We start from the raw sequence: 8,332 nt of genomic DNA on the forward strand, positions 1-8,332 counted from the left end.
CGAAACCCAGGGACACTGTGTCCCTGTATATCTTAATCATTCTTCCCAAATGTCTATCATAAAGAAAGCACCCATCACCCTGCTGAGATGTTAGGAGACAAAATGAATGCTCAATATTTCCCCTGAATACTTTCCCTACTGCCCCATTGCCATGTACAGCAATCAAAGGGGACAGCACCATGTTCTCCAGCTTGGGAACTGTGAGTGGCTGAATAATTCTATATCCAGTGTACTAGCTTATCAACTCAGAGGGACTCCCACACCAGAATTTGCCTAGATTTCCTATGCTGTGGATCCCTGGCAGACCATGAAACTTCTAATGGCTTCACATTACAAGAGTAGGTGGCTCCAGGATTTAAATTAAGATATTTTAAAAAAGATACTATCACATTGTTTACACCTTAAAATATATATTTTAAAAAAATAAAACCTAACAGAATTTAATACAAATAAAATAGTGTATTTTTTCCACACTGTATCATTGACAAAAACAAGACACAGATTAAAATGGTCATGCTAATAACTGAGACCCTGAAATGTCAACTCACATGCACTAGCACCATATTTTTTTCACTGTACGGGCTTGCTGAAATGTGAAAAGAGTAGAGAGACTATAAATGATGGAAAGTAAATTAGACTTTAAATATATACTCTCATTTCTAATAATCTAAAATCTTATTGCTAACACACATAGAAAATTTTGGTTTTAAAGTATTAATCTCTCTTTCTTGGAACTGTCCCACTGGAGCATGTTACGTAATTTACCTGCACAGGAAAAGAGACTGTTTTTACAATCTCTTTAAGATAATTAATCCAAAATTTAGTGAGACTCTGCAAGTTTGTTACTAGAATGCAGAGGTCATACAACACTAACAGATTTGTTTAATGTATACCACTAATGCAAACATTTATTGTTATGATTATATTTGTTTAAAAAAAATCAGGGCTTTCTTTTCAGCTAGATACTCCACAACTCTGAATTGTTTTAATGCATAGTAGCTTTGATCAACATATTGATGAACTACCATAGGTAAAGAAATGTAAGTAGCGTCACTGATCCCTTATCTTGCTATTTACTGCATAATAGCTACAAATGCTTCCTAAGGCATCATATACAACTCATTTTATAAACTCTTTTTGGTTTAGAAAGCATGATTAGCTGTGCAGGTTTCCATTTCACTAATTAATTTTTTTCTTATTTGTAACATTTTCTAATATAATTCTGAATTTTATATTCAGAATGTAAAAAATCCCTATAATATTATGATAAAGGACCCAAAATATTAAGTCCACTTTGGGGTAGGAGTGTATTACAGTAGCTTTTTTCAAAGGGAGGACTTTGCATCTGTGTTTGAAATTGTATTTTAAGTGATTGTAAAGGTTACTGAGACAAATCTTGTTGCCTCTTGACATAGTGGTACTTCTGAAATCTACTTAAAGAACAGAAGTTACCACCATTGTCTGAATGAGGATATTTACGCATCATGATTCATATGAGGAAGAATTAATCTTCACATTTATAGGACTATGTATAGTAGTTATGCCTAGCAGTGCTATATTAAGCATTCAGCTCATTAAGCCCAAGGGAATTACATATTATGCCAAGGCAATTTGATTAGATGTAACCAAAGGACAGCAGAGACCTAATGAGCTAAGAGCTTGAAGTGAACATTGTTAAATCTGTCATGGAGCTTAATTAGAGAAAAATGTTTTTCTTCTTTTCTTCTTTAAATCTTTTTATAAACATTTTGATGCCTATCTGCTCTTGTACTGTGAGAGTTTTCTACCAGTTAAGTCGAAAGAATGAAAGGTGAATAAACTTTCCAAGCCAAGTTGAATATTCAGACATTTCATTTTATGCTTAATGCTCAATTCATGGTCTCTACCAGAAATCGGGTTTCCTGGGTTATATGCAAAATATTTAGTTAAACTGTAACCATCTCTAAATTTAAATTGTTTGGCACAATTGACTTTCAGGCTATGCATGAATTGCTGTCTGACAAATAACACCTACTCACTGCAGTCTGACATCCTACTCTAGCACGAACTATGAACAAAAGCTGGCAATAATTTCCTAAACATAATCTGAACTTGAAGCAAGTACAAAACCTACAAGCCTGCTGTTGGTCTGCTGCAAGTTGAGGAGAAAACAGATGTGACAATTCCTTACAATGAGTTGTAGTAGCATCACTGAAGTAATAAGTAGGCACGGGGAACAAACCAATGAGTCCCACAGAGGGAGCTAGGTGAATTGGAATCAGCACCTTGAATTCACACAGAATTAGAAAAGTAGTGTGGTCAAGTGGGTAGGGCATCATACTAGCTACAGTACATTCACTTTCAGTGACCTTGCTTTAAAAAAACAGTAGATAACCATTTCATCCCAACCCTCTATGCCATATTTATTCCTCCATAGACTTTAATAGCTCCTGAAAAGAACATTTCTGCCAAGACTAAGGATCATCACAGTTACAGCACTACACACCCTCTTTTCTTGTCTACTCTGCCCTTCATGCCTTGTTCTACATGGGTCTTCTCTGCAAGATTTTGCAAATAGTGTGCATGTACTCATTTTGAGACTAAATTCTACCTTCCTTGCCATTTTAATGACATCCTACTGTCTATATTAAGTGATCTCTTCCCCCACCCCTCCTATTTTATGGCTTGATTCTGCTTCTGTTAAAGTGAATGGCCTGTGTCTCGTTAACTTTAATGGTATCTGGATGTTACCTTTAATATTTAGTGGAACGTTCCCATCTTGTTATTATCACTTTTCATAATGTCCTAACTGGACAGTAGAATATAGATTTACATTAATCATCATTAAGTTAACCACATTTTTTGCTTCAGTGGGAAGTTGTTCTAAGGCTTCTTTGGACAGTCCTCTCCCAACATTAATATTGGAAGTTAGTTATATTTATTGTTGTCAGTCTTCCTTCTGACTCCTAATTCCTATCAGTACTTTATTATTGTGTGTTTTTCACTTTACAATAAATTTGTATAATATTTGTAGTTTATTATACTTAGATTTTTATTTCCTCTAAAGGACTTTCCAGGGCCTTCACTTGGTAAGGATGCATGTACTTTGCACTAAAATATGACAGAACATCCTTTAGCTGAAGGGCTGTCATCTTTTAGACTTTGTTCTCCAAGCCAAAATCACTTCACCATGAGGTTCAGATGTTTACTTCACAAGATGCTTACCCTGTGTTACTGTGTGACGGCATAGTTGGTGATGCAAGTCTCATTATGACTACATTGCATCATTTCTGAAGATATTTTGGGATTGTGGTAAATGTCATGTATGCTAGGCTTGTAGGACATGGGAGGACCCTGACAGAATTGTGACATCCCTAGGTATCCAGTTGGTGTAATTCACATATGACCACATCTGTTCACTTTCTCTGATGTGTACTCTTCTCTTTCTGCATGTAAGAGTTCACAGAGATGCTGTGGAGCAGATCCTACACTGTGGGAAGCATCGGATCTTATACTATGATTCAGTGACAGGTTGGCAGGAAAGACTGTAGTTCAAATAAACACAGGGCACTTGAAAGGGATGATGATGATGATGATGATGATGATGATGAGAAACCACTGGTGTAAAATCAGACTCTGGACAAAGCCCACTCAGTACGTACTGAAAATATAAGAGGATTTTAAAAATAAAAATACAGCTTTCATAAGATTTGAGCTCAGTATCACTAAACTATAAAGCAAACACATCCCCTACTTCCCCCCTCACTCCCACCCTCATCCACTCGATTAACCAACCATTGGTTAATATTAGAGCTGTGTGAAGTATTTGCTTTGCACCTCAAGCCCACTTTAACTTCACATTTGGTTTGAGGTTTGATGCATTTGCAAATCTTAGATAATTCTTACATAAGCTTGAAAACATCAGCTGATGTTGTTCAAACAGATGGGAAACCAGTGGACTTCCCTCCCTTATGGCTGATCTCTCAAGCGCCCTGCAACACATCCTAGAACCTCAACCCTTCTTAACACCTTAGATGTCTATAAGAAGCATGAAGCAACTCTGTGCTTCTGCTTCCATGACCCAAAGGCATTCTGACAACAAAGGAAAAAAGGGAAGGGTTTTTTTCTTATTATTTTTCTTTTGTTTTTGTGGGGAGGGTAAATTTAGAGGGAGGAGTTGACTAAGAATTTCTGTTGGAAGTGCAAAATTCAGTGAATGTGAACCTAAAACAAACCCATTTAACTTAGAGCGCTGTTCTCCAAGCAGAGCTTGCACAATACATTTCTCTATCTAGATTGATTATTTTATTACTGTTGTTGTTATTGTTATTTGTATTGTGGTAGCAGGAACCGCTTTGAACTAGGGCCCCATTGTGCCAGGCACTACACAAACACAACAAAAAATGTTGATTCATGTTAAAGCCGGGTGAAATTTTTTATCTGAAGCTTTTTGGGAGGGGGAGGCAAAAATGCAAATACAGCAATACTGAAACATTTTGCAAATTTAGATCAGTTTCACTAATATGTTTGTTTTTTAAAATATTCTGAAAATTCCAGCGGATTCATTTTGACATTTTTGACATGGCATATTTCAATTTGTCAGTGTGAAATGACTTTTTGTTTAGAAATTCCCTTCAAATATATATTTTAAATAATTAAAAAGTTAAATGCTGTAAATCTAACCAAATGTTTAATTTCAAACAAAACTTTTTGTTCAACACTGAAACAAAAAAAATCCATTTTTTGATTAATTGAAAATTTCAAAAATAATCGTTCTTGGTTTGACCCTAAATGCATTTTTTTTTCAATTTTAAATTTTTTCAGATTTTCCAGTGAACCAGAAAAGCCTTTATTTGCACAATCCTATTCCTTGTCCCAATGAGCTTACAGTCTAAGTAATTGATGGTGTCTACACGTTTCATTTGCTTTCCCAAGTTGATTAGTCTTGAGTTCTGACCTATGTTGAGATTTTCTGTGGCCTGGTGGTACTTTCCCTTACAGTTTCTGAGTGCCTGTGATTTCCACAAAGTGCGCTGCTAACAGAGATCTTTAATTAGGCATCTTTGCTGCATGCATCCTTGTAAGTTACTTGGTATTCAGCCTGAAGAGCATGACAGTTTCACTAGTTGAACATATAAGTTGTTTGGATTGTTGAGATTCAGCTTGTAGAGCTTACACACTCTGCTGGCTTTGCCAGTGTATTTTAACATCATATCCATAATAAATGTTTCAGGAAAACAAGCTTTTTAAAAAAGAAAGAGGAGTTCTAGTGTTTAGTCATGAAATTATCAGCTTTTAACATTCCTGCCTTTAGAACCACTAAATAATGCACAATGAGATGCTGGAAAGAAGGATTTTCTGGTCTCACTCATGCCCATTTCTCCTCCCATCTCTCATTCACTCAAAACACATCACCCAGTTTCCCCTTCCGATCACATCATATTTAAATATCTTGTCCTCCCCTTCAGGGCCCATCATATCTCTGACATTTCCTACTAATCTGATCTTGTTTCCTGTTGCATCATTATTTCCCCTTCTGCTCTGCCAGTCTCATCTACAGTTTCTCACACTTGTCTCTGTACCTTCTTCCACATCACTCTTTACTTACAGAATGCCCTCTCTGAACTGATCCATTAGGCTGCATTTTTACTCCTTCAAACATAATCTTGTCACTGTCCAACATGAAACAGTGTTAAGCAGGTTCAGGGTTTGGTGTACAGAGACCTCAGCCTGCTTAGGGCCACAGCAAACACATTATGATATTCATGCCAAAGATTAGAAATCTATTAATTGAAACATACGGATGGAAAAGAAACAGAACAAGGCACGAAGCATTGAAACTGGAATCGAGTGATTATGCAAAACAAGCTTAATCAAACCCCTTGGAAGTCTCTTGTTAGAGAGCGTGAATATTGGATAAAGTCTCTTATTCTGACAAACTTATTCGGAGTTGGAAATGATAGCCACTTTCTTGCTTTAGAAAACAGACAGACACAGAATGGGGAGAAGAGATAGAATGGGAAAGATGGGGGAAATACAGCATTTTGTTGATGTTCTCAGGATACAGTGTGGCTGGTCAGTCATGGGTGGATGCTTTCGCCTGGTAGGTCAGGCACAACAGCTATTGCTGGGGACCTTGGCTAACCTCCCATTTAGGGATATCATCTGTTGGGTCCTTCTAATGACACGCTGTCTCATCTCACCATGCTGGTGCCATACAGTGCAGCTGATTTCTGGATGAGGTGAAAAGCGGTGAGGGATAGGGCAGAAGGAAGATTGTGTAGGGACGGAAAGGAACACATGAGAGAGGTGATGACAGAGCTCACATGTACCAAGCTGGTGCAGCAACGGTGGTCAAGGACAGGAGCAATGGAAGTACCCTAAAAGTGTGGAGGGGGAGGAGGGGCACAGGCACCCAAAATGTGGCCCCAATCCCCTGTGCTGAACTGTGCTGTGCAGCCCCCGAGGTGTCACCCCCACACCACCCCTTTCCCTAAGCCTCCGCCCTCACATCACCCATTCCCCTTGAGGCCACCCCTTCGCACCACCCCTTCCCTCAAGGCCCTGCTCCCATGCGTCCTCTCTGTGCCTCCCCTATTGCTTTCCCATGCAGCTGGTAAAAAGTGGGGGGGGGGCATGGTCCCCTGGCCCTCCCTGTTCCAGCGCCACTGGTCAAGCATTCCCACTGGAGTATCGAAATCTGGTGTGTCAGCAACCATCCTTCAACTGCAGCTGCAGTGATAGTAAAAAGTTCTTTTCTCCCCCAAAGCCTCTTTTCAAGGGTCCCCAGAAGGGTGATGGATGGAATGGGCCATCTTATTATTATTTTGCTCACCAATTAGGCCCAATTTCTGAAGCACCAATTTTGATCCATTTACTTCCATTCCTCTTGTTTACTGGTCCTAATCTTATCAGAGTCATTGAGTGGTGTCAGTAAAACCCATTCTGTTTAAGTTATTTCAGTCTTTGCCTCCTTCTTATATCTTTTCTTAAATAATTTTAGATAACAGGTATTGTGACAATTATTACAACATCACTAACTTGTCACAATTAAGTATTACACTCAGATTATTACTAGAGAACAGTATAGAATGGCAATACGGTGACAGGCAAGAGAAGATTTTTTGGACATTTTAAAAAGTTAACACTGAAGCATTGATACTAAAATGTTTTGAGATTAACAAATATTAAAATCTCAGTTGATGCAAACTCACATGGATTTGGGTGCTGTTCTTCTGCAAAAGGATTGTCCACTTGCCAAAACGCTGTCTAAAACACAGCAAAACACTTCAGATCACCAGAGCCTGATGAAATGCATCCTAGAATACTCAAGGAGCTGACTGAGGAGATCTCTGACCCATTAGCAATTATCTTTGAGAAGTCATGGAAGATGGGAAACATTCCAGAGGTCTGGAAAAGGCAAATATAGTGTCCATGTATAAAAAGGGAAATAAGGACAACCCGGGGAATTACAGACCAGTCTGCTTAATTTCTGTACCCAGAAAGATAATGGAGCAAATAATTAAGCAATCAATTTACAAACACCTAGAAGATAATAAGGTGATAAATAACAGTCAGCATGGATTTATCAAGAACAAATCACATCAAACCAACATGATAGCTTTCTTTGACAGAGTAACAAGCCTTGTGGATGCGGGGAAGCAGTAGATGTGGTATATCTTGACTTTAGTAAGGCTGTTGATACTGTCTGACATGATCTTCTCATAAACAACCTAGGGAAATACAACCTAGATGGAGCTATTATAAGGCTAGAAAATCGTTCCCAGAGAGTAGTTATCAGTCGTCCACCGTCATGCTGGAAGGTCATAACGAGGGGTCCCGCAGGGATCGGTTCTGCATCTGGTTCTGTTCAATATCTTCATCAATGAATTAGATAATGGCATAGAGAGTACACTTATAAAGTTTGTGGATGATGCCAAGCTGGGAGGGGTTGCAAGTGCTTTGGAGGATAGCATTAATATTCAAAATGATCTGGACAAAGTGAAGAAATGGTCTGAAGTAAATAGGATGATTCAGTAAGGACAAATGCAAAGTACTCCAGCTTAGACAGGAACAATATCGACTGCAACATCAAACAGGAAATGACTGCCTAGGAGAGTACTGTGGAAGGATCTAGGGTCATCGTGGACCACAAGCTAATATGAGTCAACAGGTAACAATGTTGCAAAAAAGCAAACATCATTCTGGGATTTTAGCAGGAGTATTGAAGGCAGGCACAAGAAAGTAAATCTTCTCTCTTACTCCCTTGCTGATAGGTCTCGCAGAGTATTGTGTCATTCTGGTGCCACATTTCAGGAAAAGATGTGGACAAATTGGAAAAGCCAGAGAAAGT

The sequence above is a fragment of the Chelonoidis abingdonii genome, chromosome 2 (assembly GCF_003597395.2).
Source record: "Chelonoidis abingdonii isolate Lonesome George chromosome 2, CheloAbing_2.0, whole genome shotgun sequence".
Taxonomy (NCBI): domain Eukaryota; kingdom Metazoa; phylum Chordata; order Testudines; family Testudinidae; genus Chelonoidis; species Chelonoidis abingdonii.